Below are 20,539 nucleotides of genomic sequence, written 5' to 3'. Positions count from 1 at the left end.
ATGGTCGTCATGGCAACGGTGATGTCATAATGGTCCTCATGGAAGCGGTGATGTCATAATGGTCGTCATGGCGACGGTGATGCCATATTGGTCGTCATGGTGACGATGATGTCATAATGGGCATCATGGCGACGGTGATGTCATATTGGACGTCATGGCAACGATGATGTCATAATGGTCGTCATGGCAACAATGATGTCATAATGGTCGTCATGGCAACGTCATAATGGTCGTCATGGCAACGGTGATGTCATAATGGTCGTCAAGGCAACCGTGATGTCATAATGGTCGTCATGGTGACCGTGATGTCATATTGGTCGTCATGGTGACGATGATTTCATAATGGTCGTAATTGCAGCGGTGACGTCAGAATGGTCGTCATGGCAACGGTGATGTCATATTGGTCATCATGGAAGCGGTGATTTCATAATGGTCGTCATGGCAACGATGATGACATAATGGTCGTCATGGCGACGGTGATGTCATATTGGTCGTCATGGTGACGATAATTTCATAATGGTCGACATGGCAACCGTGATGTCATAATGGTCGTCATGGTGACCGTGATGTCATATTGGTCGTCATGGTGACGATGATTTCATGGCAACAATGATGTCATAATGGTCATCATGGCAACGATGATGTCATACTGGTCGTCATGGCAACGCTGATGTCATAACGGTCGTCATGGCAACAATGATGTCATAATGGTCATCATGGCGACATCATAATGGTCGTCATGGCAATGGTGATGTCGTATTGGTCGTCATGGCAACAATGATGTCATAATGGTCGTCATGGCAACAATGATGTCATAATGGTCGTCATGGCAACGGTGATGTCATAATGGTCGTCATGGCAACAATGATGCCATAATGGTCGTCATGGCAACGTCATAATGGACGTTATGGCAACGGTGATGTCATAATGGTCGTCATGGCAACAATGATGTCATAATGGTCGTCATGGCGACGTCATAATGGTCGACATGGCAACGTTGATGTCGTATAGGTCGTCATGGCACAAATGATGTCGCAATGGTCGTCATGGCAACAGTGATGTCATAATGGTCGTCATGGTGAGGTTGATGTCATAATGGCCGTCATGACGACGATGATTTCATAATGGTCGTCATGGCGACGATAATGTCATAAAGGTCATCATGACAACGATGTAGTCATAATGGTAGTCATGGCGACTTCATAATGGTCATCATGGCGACGATAATGTCATTATGTTCGTCATGGCGACGATGATGTCATAATGGTCATCATGGCAGCGGTGATGTCATAATGGTAGTCATGGCGACGGTGATGTCATATTGGTCGTCATGGTGAGGATGATGTCATAATGGTAGTCATGGCGACTTCATAATGGTCATCATGGCGAAGATAATGTCATAATGGTCGTCATGGCGACGATGATGTCATAATGGTCGTCATGGCAACGATGATGTCATACTGGTCGTCATGGCAACGATGATGTCATAATGGTCGTCATGGCAACAATGATGTCATAATGGTCGTCATGGCGACGTCATAATGGTCGTCATGGCAACAATGATGTCATAATGGTCGTCATGGCAACGGTGATGTAATAATGGTCGTCATGGCAACAATGATGTCATAATAGTCGTCATGGCAACGTCATAATGGTCGTCATGGCAACGGTGATGTCATAATGGTCGTCATGGCAGCGGTGATGTCATAATGGTCGTCATGGCGACGGTGATGTCATATTGGTCGTCATGGTGACGATGATTTCATAATGTTCGTCATGGCAGCGGTGACGTCATAATGGTCGTCATGGCTACGGTGATGTCATAATGGTCATCATGGAAGCAGTGATGTCAAAATGGTCGTCATGGCAACCGTGATGTCATAATGGTCGTCATGGTGACCGTGATGTCATATTGGTCGTCATGGTGACGATGATTTCATAATGGTCGTAATGGCAGCGGTGACGTCAGAATGGTCGTCATGGCAACGGTGATGTCATATTGGTCATCATGGAAGCGGTGATTTCATAATGGTCGTCATGGCGACGGTGATGTCATATTGGTCGTCATGGTGACGATGATGTCATAATGGTCGTCATGGCTGTGGTGACGTCATAATGGTCGTCATGGCGACGGTGATGTCATATTGGTCGTCATGTTGAGGATGATGTCATAATAGTCGTCATGGCGACGGTGATGTCATATTGGTCGTCATGGCAACGATGGTGTCATAATGGTCGTCATGGAAACGCTGATGTCATCATGGCAACAATTTTGTCACAATGGTCGTCATGACAACGTCATAATGGTCAACATGGCAACGGTGATGTCATAATGGTCATCATGGAAGCGGTGATGTCATAATGGTCGTCATGGCGACGGTGATGTCATATTGGTCGTCATGGTGACGATGATGTCATAATGGTCGTCATGGCAGGGGTGACGTCATAATGGTCGTCAAGGCGACGGTGATGTCATATTGGTCGTCATGGTGAGGATGATGTCATAATGGTCATCATGGCAACGATGATGTCATACTGGTCGTCATGGCAACGATGATGTCATAATGGTCGTCATGGCAACAATGATGTCATAATGGTCGTCATAGTGACGTCATAATGGTCGTCATGGCAACGGTGATGTCGTATTGGTCGTCATGGCAACGGTGATGTCATAATGGTTGTCATGGCAACAATGATGTCATAATGGTCGTCATGGTAACGTCATAATGGTCGTCATGGCAACGGTGATGTCATAATTTTCGTCATGGCAGCGGTGATGTCATATTGGTCGTCATAGTGACGATGATTTCATATTGGTCGTCATGGCAACGATGATGTCATATTGGTCGTCATGGAAACGGTGATGTCATAATGGTCATCATGGCAACAATTTTGTCATAATGGTCATCAAGACAACGTCATAATGGTCAACATGGCAACGGTGATGTCATAATGGTCATCATGGAAGCGGTGATGTTATAATGGTCGTCATGGCGATGGTGATGTCATATTGGTCATCATGGTGACGATGATGTCATAATGGTCGTCATGGCAACGATGATGTCATAATGGTCGTCATGGCAACAATGATGTCATAATGGTCGTCATGGCGACGTCATAATGGTCGTCATGGCAACGGTGATGTCGTATTGGTCTTCATGGCAACAATGATGTCGTAATGGTTGTCATGGCACCGGTGATGTCATAATGGTCGTCATGGCAACAATGATGTCATAATGGTCGTCATGGCAACGTCATAATGGTCATCATGGCAACGGTGATGTTATAATGGTCGCCATGGCAGCGGTGATGTCATAATTGTCGTCATGGCAACAATGATGTCATAATAGTCGTCATGGCGACGTCATAATGGTCGTCATGGCAACGGTGATGTCGTATTGGTCGTCATGGCAACAATGATGTCATAATGGTCGTCATGGCAACGGTGATGTCATAATGGCCGTCATGGCAACAATGATGTCATAATGGTCATCATGGCAACGTCATAATGGTCGTTATGGCAATGGTGATGTCATAATGGTCGTCATGGCAGCGGTGATGTCATAATGGTCGTCATGGCGACGGTGATGTCATATTGGTCGTCATGGTGACAATGATTTCATAATGGTCGCCATGGCAGCGGTGACGTCATAATGGTTGTCATGGCAACGGTGATGTCATAATGGTCCTCATGGAAGCGCTGATGTCATAATGGTCGTCATGGCAACGGTGATGTCATAATGGTCGTCATGGCAACGGTGATGTTATAATGGTCGTCATGGCAGCGGTGATGTCATAATGGTCGTCATGGCAACAAACATGTCATAATGGTCGTCATGGCGACGACATTATGGTCGTCATGGTGACGATGATGTCATAATGGTCATCATGGCAGCGGTGACGTCATAATGGTCATCATGTCGACGGTGATGTCATATTGGTCGTCATGGTGAGGATGATGTCATAATGTTCGTCATGGCGACGGTGATGTCATATTGGTCGTCATGGCGACGATAATGTCATAATGGTCGTCATGGCGACGATGATGTTATAAAGGTCGTCATGGCCAAGATGATGTCGTAATGGTCGTCATGGCAACGATGATGTCATAATGGTCGTCATGGCAACAATGATGTCATAATGGTCGTCATGGCGACGTCATAATGGTCGTCATGGCAACGGTGATGTCGTATTGGTCTTCATGGCAACAATGATGTCGTAATGGTTGTCATGGCACCGGTGATGTCATAATGGTCGTCATGGCAACAATGATGTCATAATGGTCGTCATGGCAACGTCATAATGGTCATCATGGCAACGGTGATGTTATAATGGTCGCCATGGCAGCGGTGATGTCATAATTGTCGTCATGGCAACAATGATGTCATAATGGTCGTCATGGCGACGTCATAATGGTCGTCATGGCAACGGTGATGTCGTATTGGTCGTCATGGCAACAATGATGTCATAATGGTCGTCATGGCAACGGTGATGTCATAATGGCCGTCATGGCAACAATGATGTCATAATGGTCATCATGGCAACGTCATAATGGTCGTTATGGCAATGGTGATGTCATAATGGTCGTCATGGCAGCGGTGATGTCATAATGGTCGTCATGGCGACGGTGATGTCATATTGGTCGTCATGGTGACAATGATTTCATAATGGTCGCCATGGCAGCGGTGACGTCATAATGGTTGTCATGGCAACGGTGATGTCATAATGGTCCTCATGGAAGCGCTGATGTCATAATGGTCGTCATGGCGACGGTGATGCCATATTGGTCGTCATGGTGACGATGATGTCATAATGGGCATCATGGCAGCATTGACTTCATAATGGTCGTCATGGCGATGGTGATGTCATATTGGTCGTCATGGTGAGGATGATGTCATAATGGTCGTCATGGCGACGGTGATGTCATATTGGTCGTCATGGCATTGATGATGTCATAATGGTCGTCATGGAAACGGTGATGTCATAATGGTCATCATGGAAGCGGTGATGTCATAATGGTCGTCATAGCGATGGTGATGTCATATTGGTCGTCATGGGACGATGATGTCATAATGGTCGTCATGGCAGCGGTCATGTCATAATGGTCGTCATGGCGACGGTGATGTCATATTGGTCGTCATGGTGAGGATGATGTCATAATGGTCGTCATGGCGACGATGATTTCATAATGGTCGTCATGGAGACGATGATGTCATAATGGTCGTCATGACAATGATGTAGTCATAATGGTAGTCATGGCGACATCATAATGATCATCATGGCGACGATAATGTCATAATGGTCATCATGGCGACAATAATGTCATAATGGTCGTCATGGCGACGATGATGTCATAATGGTCGTCATGGCAACGATGATGTCATACTGGTCGTCATGGCAACGATGATGTCATAATGGTCGTCATGGCAACAATGATGTCATAATGGTCGTCATGGAGACGTCATCATGGTCGTCATGGCAACGGTGATGTCGTATTGGTCATCATGGCAACAATGATGTCATAATGGTCGTCATGGCAACGGTGATGTCATAATGGTCGTCATGGTGACGATGATGTCATAATGGTCATCATTACAATGATTTAGTCATAATGGTAGTCATGTCGACTTCATAATGGTCATCATGGCGACGATAATGTCATAATGGTCGTCATGGCGACGATGATGTCTTAATGGTAGTCATGGCAGCGGTGATGTCATAATAGTCATCATGGCGACGGTGATGTCATATTGGTCGTCATGGCGACGATGATTTCATAATGGTCGTCATGACGACGATGATGTCATAATCGTCGTCATCACAATGATGTAGTCATAATGTTAGTCATGGCGACGTCATAATGGTCATCATGGCGACGATAATGTCATAATGGTCGTCATGGCAACGGTGATGTCGTATTGGTCGTCATGGCAACAATAATGTCATACTGGTCGTCATGGCAACGATGATGTCATAATGGTCGTCATGGCAATAATGATGTCATAATGGTCGTCATGGCAACAATGATGTCATAATGGTCGTCATGGCGACGTCATAATGGTCGTCATGGCAACGGTGATGTCGTATTGGTCGTCATGGCAACAATGATGTCATAATGGTCGTCATGGCAACGGTGATGTCATAATGGTCGTCATGGCAACAATGATGTCATAATGTTCGTCATGGCAACGTCATAATGGACGTCATGGCAACGGTGATGTCATAATGGTCGTCATGGCAACAATGATGTCATAATGGTCGTCATGGCGACGTCATAGTGGTCGTCATGGCAACGGTGATGTCGTATTGGTCGTCATGGCAACAATGATGTCGTAATGGTCGTCATGGCAATGGTAATGTCATAATGGTCGTCATGGCAACAATGATGTCATAATGGTCGTCATGGCAACGTCATAATGGTCGTCATGGCAACGGTGATATTATAATGGTCGTCATGGCAGCGGTGATGTCATAATGGTCGTCATGGCAACAATGATGTCATAATGGCCGTCATGGCGACGTCATAATGGTCGTCATGGCAACGGTGATGTCATATATGTTGTCATGGCAACAATGATGTCATAATGGTCGTCATGGCAACGGTGATGTCATAATGGTCGTCATGGCAACAATGATGTCATAATGGTCGTCATGTCAACGTCATAATGGACGTCATGGCAATGGTGATGTCATAATGGTCGTCATGGCGACGGTGATGTCATATTGGTCGTCATGGTGACAATGATTTCATAATGGTCGCCATGGCAGCGGTGACGTCATAATGGTCATCATGGCAACGGTGATGTCATAATGGTCATCATGGAAGCGGTGATGCAATAATGTCATAATGGTCGTCATGGCGACGTCATAATGATCGTCATGGCAACGGTGATGTCGTATTGGTCGTCATGGCAACAATGATGTCATAATGGTCGTCATGGCAACGGTGATGTCATAATGTTCGTCACGGCAACAATGATGTCATAATGGTCGTCATGGCGACGTCATAATGGTCGTCATGGCAACGGTGATGTCGTATTGGTCGTCATGGCAACAATGATGTCATAATGGTCGTCATGGCAACGGTGATGTCATAATGTTCATCATGGAAGTGGTGATGTCATAATGGTCGTCATGGCAACGGTGATGTCATATTGGTCGTCATGGTGACGATGATGTCATAATGGTCGTCATGGCAGCGGTGACGTCATAATGGTCGTCATGGCGATGGTGATGTCATATTGGTCGTCATGGTGAGGATGATGTCATAATGGTCGTCAATGCGACAGTGATGTCATATTGGACGTCATGGCAACGATGATGTCATAATGGTCGTCATGGCAACAATGATGTCATAATGGTCGTCATGGCAACGTCATAATGGTCGTCATGGCAACGGTGATGTCATAATGGTCGTCAAGGCAACCGTGATGTCATAATGGTCGTCATGGTGACCGTGATGTCATATTGGTCGTCATGGTGACGATGATTTCATAATGGTCGTAATGGCAGCGGTGACGTCAGAATGGTCGTCATGGCAACGGTGATGTCATATTGGTCATCATGGAAGCGGTGATTTCATAATGGTCGTCATGGCGACGGTGATGTCATATTGGTCGTCATGGCAACGATGATGACATAATGGTCGTCATGGCGACGGTGATGTCATATTGGTCGTCATGGTGACGATGATTTCATAATGGTCGACATGGCAGCGGTGACGTCATAATGGTCGTCATGGCAACGGTGATGTCATAATGGTCATCATGGAAGCGGTGATGTCATAATGGTCATCATGGCGACGGTGATGTCATATTGGTCGTCATGGTGACGATGATGTCATAATGGTTGTCATGGCTGTGGTGACGTCATAATGGTCGTCATGGCGATGGTGATGTCATATTGGTCGTCATGTTGAGGATGATGTCATAATAGTCGTCATGGCGACGGTGATGTCATATTGGTCGTCATGGCAACGATGGTGTCATAATGGTCGTCATGGAAACGCTGATGTCATCATGGCAACAATTTTGTCATAATGGTCGTCATGACAACGTCATAATGGTCAACATGGCAACGGTGATGTCATAATGGTCATCATGGAAGCGGTGATGTCATAATGGTCGTCATGGCGACGGTGATGTCATATTGGTCGTCATGGTGACGATGATGTCATAATGGTGGTCATGGCAGGGGTGACGTCATAATGGTCGTCAAGGCGACGGTGATGTCATATTGGTCGTCATGGTGAGGATGATGTCATAATGGTCATCATGGCAACGATGATGTCATACTGGTCGTCATGGCAACGATGATGTCATAATGGTCGTCATGGCAACAATGATGTCATAATGGTCGTCATGGTGACGTCATAATGGTCGTCATGGCAACGGTGATGTCGTATTGGTCGTCATGGCAATGGTGATGTCATAATGGTTGTCATGGCAACAATGATGTCATAATGGTCGTCATGGCAACGTCATAATGGTCGTCATGGCAACGGTGATGTCATAATTTTCGTCATGGCAGCGGTGATGTCATATTGGTCGTCATAGTGACGATGATTTCATATTGGTCGTCATGGCAACGATGTTGTCATATTGGTCGTCATGGAAACGGTGATGTCATAATGGTCATCATGGCAACAATTTTGTCATAATGGTCATCAAGACAACGTCATAATGGTCAACATGGCAACGGTGATGTCATAATGGTCATCATGGAAGCGGTGATGTTATAATGGTCGTCATGGCGATGGTGATGTCATATTGGTCATCATGGTGACGATGATGTCATAATGGTCGTCATGGTGAGGATGATGTCATAATGGTCATCATGGCAACGATGATGTCATACTGGTCGTCATGGCAACGCTGATGTCATAACGGTCGTCATGGCAACAATGATGTCATAATGGTCATCATGACGACATCATAATGGTCGTCATGGCAACGGTGATGTCGTATTGGTCGTCATGGCAACAATGATGTCATAATGGTCGTCATGGCAACAATGATGTCATAATGGTCGTCATGGCAACGGTGATGTCATAATGGTCGTCATGGCAACAATGATGCCATAATGGTCGTCATGGCAACGTCATAATGGACGTCATGGCAACGGTGATGTCATAATGGTCGTCATGGCAACAATGATGTCATAATGGTCGTCATGGCGACGTCATAATGGTCGACATGGCAACGGTGATATCGTATAGGTCGTCATGGCACAAATGATGTCGTAATGGTCGTCATGGCAACAGTGATATCATAATGGTCGTCATGGTGAGGTTGATGTCATAATGGCCGTCATGGCGACGATGATTTCATAATGGTCGTCATGGCGACGATAATGTCATAAAGGTCGTCATGACAACGATGTAGTCATAATGGTAGTCATGGCGACTTCATAATGGTCATCATGGCGACGATAATGTCATTATGTTCGTCATGGCGACGATGATGTCATAATGGTCGTCATGGCAGCGGTGATGTCATAATGGTAGTCATGGCGACGGTGATGTCATATTGGTCGTCATGGTGAGGATGATGTCATAATGGTAGTCATGGCGACTTCATAATGGTCATCATGGCGAAGATAATGTCATAATGGTCGTCATGGCGACGATTATGTCATACTGGTCGTCATGGCAACGATGATGTCATACTGGTCGTCATGGCAACGATGATGTCATAATGGTCGTCATGGCAACAATGATGTCATAATGGTCGTCATGGCGACGTCATAATGGTCGTCATGGCAACGGTGATGTCGTATTGGTCGTCATGGCAACAATGATGTCATAATGGTCGTCATGGCAACGGTGATGTAATAATGGTCGTCATGGCAACAATGATGTCATAATAGTCGTCATGGCAACGTCATAATGGTCGTCATGGCAACGGTGATGTCATAATGGTCGTCATGGCAGCTGTGATGTCATAATGGTCGTCATGGCGACGGTGATGTCATATTGGTCGTCATGGTGACGATGATTTCATAATGTTCGTCATGGCAGCGGTGACGTCATAATGGTCATCATGGCTACGGTGATGTCATAATGGTCATCATGGAAGCGGTGATGTCAAAATGGTCGTCATGGCGACGGTGATGTCATATTGGTCGTCATGGTGACGATGATATCATAATGGTCGTCATCGCAGCGGTGACGTCATAATGGTCGTAATGGCGACGGTGATGTCATATTGGTCGTCATGGTGAGGATGATGTCATATTGGTCGTCATGGTGACGATGATATCATAATGGTCGTCATCGCAGCGGTGACGTCATAATGGTCGTAATGGCGACGGTGATGTCATATTGGTCGTCATGGTGAGGATGATGTCATAATGGTCGTCATGGCGACGGTGATGTCATATTGGTTGTCATGGAAATGATGATGTCATAATGGTCGTCATGGAAACGGTGATGTCATAATGGTCGTCATGGCGACGGTGATGTCATATTGGTCGTCATGGTGACGATGATGTCATAATGGTCGTCATGGCAGAGGTGACATCATAATGGTCGTCATGGCGACGGTGATGTCATAATGGTCGTCATGGCAACGGTGATGTCATATTGGTCGTCATGGTGACGATGATGTCATAATGGTCGTCATGGCAGCGGTGACGTCATAATGGTCGTCATGGCGATGGTGATGTCATATTGGTCGTCATGGTGAGGATGATGTCATAATGGTCGTCAATGCGACAGTGATGTCATATTGGACGTCATGGCAACGATGATGTCATAATGGTCGTCATGGCAACAATGATGTCATAATGGTCGTCATGGCAACGTCATAATGGTCGTCATGGCAACGGTGATGTCATAATGGTCGTCAAGGCAACCGTGATGTCATAATGGTCGTCATGGTGACCGTGATGTCATATTGGTCGTCATGGTGACGATGATTTCATAATGGTCGTAATGGCAGCGGTGACGTCAGAATGGTCGTCATGGCAACGGTGATGTCATATTGGTCATCATGGAAGCGGTGATTTCATAATGGTCGTCATGGCGACGGTGATGTCATATTGGTCGTCATGGCAACGATGATGACATAATGGTCGTCATGGCGACGGTGATGTCATATTGGTCGTCATGGTGACGATGATTTCATAATGGTCGACATGGCAGCGGTGACGTCATAATGGTCGTCATGGCAACGGTGATGTCATAATGGTCATCATGGAAGCGGTGATGTCATAATGGTCATCATGGCGACGGTGATGTCATATTGGTCGTCATGGTGACGATGATGTCATAATGGTTGTCATGGCTGTGGTGACGTCATAATGGTCGTCATGGCGATGGTGATGTCATATTGGTCGTCATGTTGAGGATGATGTCATAATAGTCGTCATGGCGACGGTGATGTCATATTGGTCGTCATGGCAACGATGGTGTCATAATGGTCGTCATGGAAACGCTGATGTCATCATGGCAACAATTTTGTCATAATGGTCGTCATGACAACGTCATAATGGTCAACATGGCAACGGTGATGTCATAATGGTCATCATGGAAGCGGTGATGTCATAATGGTCGTCATGGCGACGGTGATGTCATATTGGTCGTCATGGTGACGATGATGTCATAATGGTGGTCATGGCAGGGGTGACGTCATAATGGTCGTCAAGGCGACGGTGATGTCATATTGGTCGTCATGGTGAGGATGATGTCATAATGGTCATCATGGCAACGATGATGTCATACTGGTCGTCATGGCAACGATGATGTCATAATGGTCGTCATGGCAACAATGATGTCATAATGGTCGTCATGGTGACGTCATAATGGTCGTCATGGCAACGGTGATGTCGTATTGGTCGTCATGGCAATGGTGATGTCATAATGGTTGTCATGGCAACAATGATGTCATAATGGTCGTCATGGCAACGTCATAATGGTCGTCATGGCAACGGTGATGTCATAATTTTCGTCATGGCAGCGGTGATGTCATATTGGTCGTCATAGTGACGATGATTTCATATTGGTCGTCATGGCAACGATGTTGTCATATTGGTCGTCATGGAAACGGTGATGTCATAATGGTCATCATGGCAACAATTTTGTCATAATGGTCATCAAGACAACGTCATAATGGTCAACATGGCAACGGTGATGTCATAATGGTCATCATGGAAGCGGTGATGTTATAATGGTCGTCATGGCGATGGTGATGTCATATTGGTCATCATGGTGACGATGATGTCATAATGGTCGTCATGGTGAGGATGATGTCATAATGGTCATCATGGCAACGATGATGTCATACTGGTCGTCATGGCAACGCTGATGTCATAACGGTCGTCATGGCAACAATGATGTCATAATGGTCATCATGACGACATCATAATGGTCGTCATGGCAACGGTGATGTCGTATTGGTCGTCATGGCAACAATGATGTCATAATGGTCGTCATGGCAACAATGATGTCATAATGGTCGTCATGGCAACGGTGATGTCATAATGGTCGTCATGGCAACAATGATGCCATAATGGTCGTCATGGCAACGTCATAATGGACGTCATGGCAACGGTGATGTCATAATGGTCGTCATGGCAACAATGATGTCATAATGGTCGTCATGGCGACGTCATAATGGTCGACATGGCAACGGTGATATCGTATAGGTCGTCATGGCACAAATGATGTCGTAATGGTCGTCATGGCAACAGTGATATCATAATGGTCGTCATGGTGAGGTTGATGTCATAATGGCCGTCATGGCGACGATGATTTCATAATGGTCGTCATGGCGACGATAATGTCATAAAGGTCGTCATGACAACGATGTAGTCATAATGGTAGTCATGGCGACTTCATAATGGTCATCATGGCGACGATAATGTCATTATGTTCGTCATGGCGACGATGATGTCATAATGGTCGTCATGGCAGCGGTGATGTCATAATGGTAGTCATGGCGACGGTGATGTCATATTGGTCGTCATGGTGAGGATGATGTCATAATGGTAGTCATGGCGACTTCATAATGGTCATCATGGCGAAGATAATGTCATAATGGTCGTCATGGCGACGATTATGTCATACTGGTCGTCATGGCAACGATGATGTCATACTGGTCGTCATGGCAACGATGATGTCATAATGGTCGTCATGGCAACAATGATGTCATAATGGTCGTCATGGCGACGTCATAATGGTCGTCATGGCAACGGTGATGTCGTATTGGTCGTCATGGCAACAATGATGTCATAATGGTCGTCATGGCAACGGTGATGTAATAATGGTCGTCATGGCAACAATGATGTCATAATAGTCGTCATGGCAACGTCATAATGGTCGTCATGGCAACGGTGATGTCATAATGGTCGTCATGGCAGCTGTGATGTCATAATGGTCGTCATGGCGACGGTGATGTCATATTGGTCGTCATGGTGACGATGATTTCATAATGTTCGTCATGGCAGCGGTGACGTCATAATGGTCATCATGGCTACGGTGATGTCATAATGGTCATCATGGAAGCGGTGATGTCAAAATGGTCGTCATGGCGACGGTGATGTCATATTGGTCGTCATGGTGACGATGATATCATAATGGTCGTCATCGCAGCGGTGACGTCATAATGGTCGTAATGGCGACGGTGATGTCATATTGGTCGTCATGGTGAGGATGATGTCATATTGGTCGTCATGGTGACGATGATATCATAATGGTCGTCATCGCAGCGGTGACGTCATAATGGTCGTAATGGCGACGGTGATGTCATATTGGTCGTCATGGTGAGGATGATGTCATAATGGTCGTCATGGCGACGGTGATGTCATATTGGTTGTCATGGAAATGATGATGTCATAATGGTCGTCATGGAAACGGTGATGTCATAATGGTCGTCATGGCGACGGTGATGTCATATTGGTCGTCATGGTGACGATGATGTCATAATGGTCGTCATGGCAGAGGTGACATCATAATGGTCGTCATGGCGACGGTGATGTCATATTGGTCGTCATGGTGAGGATGATGTCATATTGGTCGTCATGGTGAGGATGATGTCATACTGGTCGTCATGGCAACGATGATGTCATACTGGTCGTCATGGCAACGATGATGTCATAATGGTCGCCATGGCAACAATGATGTCATAGTGGTCGTCATGGCAATGGTGATGTCGTATTGGTCGTCATAGGAACAATGATGTCATAATGGTCGTCATGGCAACGGTGATGTCATAATGGTCGTCATGGCAACAATGATGTCATAATGGTCGTCATGGCAACGTCATAATGGTCATCATGGCAACGGTGATGTTGTATTGGTCGTCTTGGCAACAATGATGTCATAATGGTTAGTCATGGCAACAGTGATGTCATAATGGTCGTCATGGCAACAATGATGTCATAATGGTCGTCATGGCAACGTCATAATGGTCGTCATGGCAACGGTGATGTTATAATGGTTGTCATGGCAGCGGTGATGTCATAATGGTCGTCATGGCAACAAACATGTCATAATGGTCGTCATGGCGACGACATTATGGTCGTCATGGTGACGATGATGTCATAATGGTCATCATGGCAGCGGTGACGTCATAATGGTCATCATGTCGACGGTGATGTCATATTGGTCGTCATGGTGAGGATGATGTCATAATGTTCGTCATGGCGACGGTGATGTCATATTGGTCGTCATGGCAACGATGATGTCATAATGGTCATCATGGAGACGGTGATGTCATAATGGTCATCATGGCAACAATTTTGTCATAATGGTCGTCATGACAACGTCATAATGGTCAATATGGCAACGGTGATGTCATAATGGTCATCATGGAAGCGGTGATGTCATAATGGTCGTCATGGCGACAGTGATGTCATATTGGTCGTCATGGTGACGATGATGTCATAATGGTCGTCATGGCAGAGGTGACGTCAGAATGGTCGTCATGGCGATGGTGATGTCATATTGGTCATCATGGTGAGGATGATGTCACAATGGTCGTCATGGCAACGATGATGTCATACTGGTCGTCATGGCAATGATGATGTCATAATGGTCGTCATGGCAACAATGATGTCATAATGGTCGTCATGGCGACGTCATAATGATCGTCATGGCAACGGTGATGTCGTATTGGTCGTCATGGCAACAATGATGTCATAATGGTCGTCATGGCAACGGTGATGTCATAATGTTCGTCACGGCAACAATGATGTCATAATGGTCGTCATGGCGACGTCATAATGGTCGTCATGGCAACGGTGATGTCGTATTGGTCGTCATGGCAACAATGATGTCATAATGGTCGTCATGGCAACGGTGATGTCATAATGTTCATCATGGAAGTGGTGATGTCCTAATGGTCGTCATGGCGACGGTGATGTCATATTGGTCGTCATAGTGACGATGATGTCATAATGGTCGTCATGGTGAGGATGTTGTCATAATGGTCGTCATGGCGATGGTGATGTCATATTGGACGTCATGGCAACGATGATGTCATAATGGTCGTCATGGCAACAATGATGCCATAATGGTCGTCATGGCAACGTCATAATGGTCGTCATGGCAACGGTGATGTCATAATGGAAGTCAAGGCAATGGTGATGTCATAATGGTCGTCATGGCGACCGAGATGTCATATTGGTCGTCATGGTGACGATGATTTCATAATGGTCGTCATGGCAGCGGTGACGTCAGAATGGTCGTCATGGCAACGGTAATGTCATATTGGTCATCATGGAAGCGGTGATGTCATAATGGTCGTCATGGCGACGGTGATGTCATATTGGTCGTCATGGCAACGATGATGACATAATGGTCGCCATGGCGACGGTGATGTCATATTGGTCGTCATGGTGACGATGATTTCATAATGGTCGTCATGGCAGCGGTGACGTCATAATGGTCGTCATGGCAACGGTGATGTCGTATTGGTCGTCATAGGAACAATGATGTCATAATGGTCGTCATGGCAACGGTGATGTCATAATGGTCGTCATGGCAACAATGACGTCATAATGGTCGTCATGGCAACGTCATAATGGTCATCATGGCAACGGTGATGTTGTATTGGTCGTCTTGGCAACAATGATGTCATAATGGTTAGTCATGGCAACAGTGATGTCATAATGGTCGTCATGGCAACAATGATGTCATAATTGTCGTCATGGCAACGTCATAATGGTCGTCATGGCAACGGTGATGTTATAATGGTTGTCATGGCAGCGGTGATGTCATAATGGTCGTCATGGCAACAAACATGTCATAATGGTCGTCATGGCGACGACATTATGGTCGTCATGGTGACGATGATGTCATAATGGTCATCATGGCAGCGGTGACGTCATAATGGTCATCATGTCGACGGTGATGTCATATTGGTCGTCATGGTGAGGATGATGTCATAATGTTCGTCATGGCGACGGTGATGTCATATTGGTCGTCATGGCAACGATGATGTCATAATGGTCATCATGGAGACGGTGATGTCATAATGGTCATCATGGCAACAATTTTGTCATAATGGTCGTCATGACAACGTCATAATGGTCAACATGGCAACGGTGATGTCATAATGGTCATCATGGAAGCGGTGATGTCATAATGGTCGTCATGGCGACAGTGATGTCATATTGGTCGTCATGGTGACGATGATGTCATAATGGTCGTCATGGCAGAGGTGACGTCAGAATGGTCGTCATGGCGATGGTGATGTCATATTGGTCATCATGGTGAGGATGATGTCACAATGGTCGTCATGGCAACGATGATGTCATACTGGTCGTCATGGCAATGATGATGTCATAATGGTCGTCATGGCAACAATGATGTCATAATGGTCGTCATGGCGACGTCATAATGATCGTCATGGCAACGGTGATGTCGTATTGGTCGTCATGGCAACAATGATGTCATAATGGTCGTCATGGCAACGGTGATGTCATAATGTTCGTCACGGCAACAATGATGTCATAATGGTCGTCATGGCGACGTCATAATGGTCGTCATGGCAACGGTGATGTCGTATTGGTCGTCATGGCAACAATGATGTCATAATGGTCGTCATGGCAACGGTGATGTCATAATGTTCATCATGGAAGTGGTGATGTCCTAATGGTCGTCATGGCGACGGTGATGTCATATTGGTCGTCATAGTGACGATGATGTCATAATGGTCGTCATGGTGAGGATGTTGTCATAATGGTCGTCATGGCGATGGTGATGTCATATTGGACGTCATGGCAACGATGATGTCATAATGGTCGTCATGGCAACAATGATGCCATAATGGTCGTCATGGCAACGTCATAATGGTCGTCATGGCAACGGTGATGTCATAATGGAAGTCAAGGCAATGGTGATGTCATAATGGTCGTCATGGCGACCGAGATGTCATATTGGTCGTCATGGTGACGATGATTTCATAATGGTCGTCATGGCAGCGGTGACGTCAGAATGGTCGTCATGGCAACGGTAATGTCATATTGGTCATCATGGAAGCGGTGATGTCATAATGGTCGTCATGGCGACGGTGATGTCATATTGGTCGTCATGGCAACGATGATGACATAATGGTCGCCATGGCGACGGTGATGTCATATTGGTCGTCATGGTGACGATGATTTCATAATGGTCGTCATGGCAGCGGTGACGTCATAATGGTCGTCATGGCAACGGTGATGTCATAATGGTCATCATGGAAACGGTGATGTCATAATGGTCGTCATGGCGACGGTGATGTCATATTGGTCGTCATGGTGACGATGATGTCATAATGGTCGTCATGGCTGTGGTGACGTCATAATGGTCGTCATGGCGATGGTGATGTCATATTGGTCGTCATGGTGAGGATGATGTCATAATAGTCGTCATGGCGACGGTGATGTCATATTGGTCGTCATGGCAACGATGGTGTCATAATGGTCGTCATGGAAACGCTGATGTCATCATGGCAACAATTTTGTCATAATGGTCGTTATGACAACGTCATAATGGTCAACATGGCAACGGTGATGTCATAATGGTCATCATGGAAGCGGTGATGTCATAATGGTCGTCATGGCGACGGTGATGTCATATTGGTCGTCATGGTGACGATGATGTCATAATGGTCGTCATGGCAGGGGTGACGTCATAATGGTCGTCAAGGCGACGGTGATGTCATATTGGTCGTCATGGTGAGGATGATGTCATAATGGTCATCATGGCAACGATGATGTCATACTGGTCGTCATGGCAACGATGATGTCATAATGGTCGTCATGGCAACAATGATGTCTTAATGGTCGTCATGGTGACGTCATAATGGTCGTCATGGCAACGGTGATGTCGTATTGGTCGTCATGGCAACGGTGATGCCATAATGGTTGACATGGCAACAATGATGTCATAATGGTCGTCATGGCAACGTCATAATGGTCGTCATGGCGACAGTGATGTCATATTGGTCGTCATAGTGACGATGATTTCATAATGGTCGTCATGGCAACGATGATGTCATAATGGTCGTCATGGAAACGGTGATGTCATAATGGTCATCATGGCAACAATTTTGTCATAATGGTCATCAAGACAACGTCATAATGGTCAACATGGCAACGGTGATGTCATAATGGTCATCATGGAAGCGGTGATGTTATAATGGTCGTCATGGCGACGGTGATGTCATATTGGTCATCATGGTGACGATGATGTCATAATGGTCGTCATGGTGAGGATGATGTCATAATGGTCATCATGGCAACGATGATGTCATACTGGTCGTCATGGCAACGCTGATGTCATAACGGTCGTCATGGGAACAATGATGTCATAATGGTCATCATGGCGACATCATAATGGTCGTCATGGCAACGGTGATGTCGTATTGGTCGTCATGGCAACAATGATGTCATAATGGTCGTCATGGCAACGGTGATGTCATAATGGTCGTCATGGCAACAATGATGTCATAATGGCCGTCATGGCAACGTCATAATGGACGTCATGGCAACGGTGATGTCATAATGGTTGTCATGGCAACAATGATGTCATAATGGTCGTCATGGCGACGTCATAATGGTCGACATGGCAACGGTGATGTCGTATTGGTCGTCATGGCACAAATGATGTCGTAATGGTCGTCATGGCAACAGTGATGTCATAATGGTCGTCATGGTGAGGTTGATGTCATAATGGCCGTCATGGCGACGATGATTTCATAATGGTCGTCATGGCGACGATGATGTCATAAAGGTCGTCATGACAACGATGTAGTCATGGCGACGATAATGTCATTATGTTCGTCATGGCGACGATGATGTCATAATGGTCGTCATGGCAGCGGTGATGTCATAATGGTAGTCATGGCGACTGTGATGTCATATTGGTCGTCATGGTGAGGATGATGTCATAATGGTAGTCATGGCGACTTCATAATGGTCATCATGGCGAAGATAATGTCATAATGGTAGTCATGGCGACGATTATGTCATAATGGTCGTCATGGCAACGATGATGTCATACTGGTCGTCATGGCAACGATGATGTCATAATGGTCGTCATGGCAATAATGATGTCATAATGGTCGTCATGGCGACGTTATAATGGTCGTCATGGCAACGATGATGTCATACTGGTCGTCATGGCAACGCTGATGTCATAACGGTCATCATGGCAACAATGATGTCATAATGGTCATCATGGCGACATCATAATGGTCGTCATGGCAACGGTGATGTCGTATTGGTCGTCATGGCAACAATGATGTCATAATGGTCGTCATGGCAACAATGATGTCATAATGGTCGTCATGGCAACGGTGATGTCATAATGGTCGTCATGGCAACAATGATGCCATAATGGTCGTCATGGCAACGTCATAATGGACGTCATGGCAACGGTGATGTCATAATGGTCGTCATGGCAACAATGATGTCATAATGGTCGTCATGGCGACGTCATAATGGTCGACATGGCAACGGTGATGTCGTATAGGTCGTCATGGCACAAATGATATCTTAATGGTCGTCATGGCAACAGTGATGTCATAATGGTCGTCATGGTGAGGTTGATGTCATAATGGCCGTCATGGCGACGATGATTTCATAATGGTCGTCATGGCGACGATGATGTCATAAAGGTCGTCATGACAACGATGTAGTCATAATGGTAGTCATGGCGACTTCATAATGGTCATCATGGCGACGATAATGTCATTATGTTCGTCATGGCGACGATGATGTCATAATGGTCGTCATGGCAGCGGTGATGTTATAATGGTAGTCATGGCGACGGTGATGTCATATTGGTCGTCATGGTGAGGATGATGTCATAATGGTAGTCATGGCGACTTCATAATGGTCATCATGGCGAAGATAATGTCATAATGGTCGTCATGGCGACGATTATGTCATAATGGTCGTCATGGCAACGATGATGTCATACTGGTCGTCATGGCAACGATGATGTCATAATAGTCGTCATGGCAAAAATGATGTCATAATGGTCGTCATGGCGACGTCATAATGGTCGTCATGGCAACGGTGATGTCGTATTGGTCGTCATGGCAACAATGAT

Source organism: Phyllobates terribilis, unplaced genomic scaffold (genome assembly GCF_046119375.1).
Source record: "Phyllobates terribilis strain yellow unplaced genomic scaffold, ASM4611937v1 Scaffold_75__1_contigs__length_6962009, whole genome shotgun sequence".
Lineage (NCBI taxonomy): Eukaryota > Metazoa > Chordata > Amphibia > Anura > Dendrobatidae > Phyllobates > Phyllobates terribilis.
The sequence above is the reverse complement of the archived record's forward strand: the minus strand, read 5'-3'. Positions refer to the sequence as shown.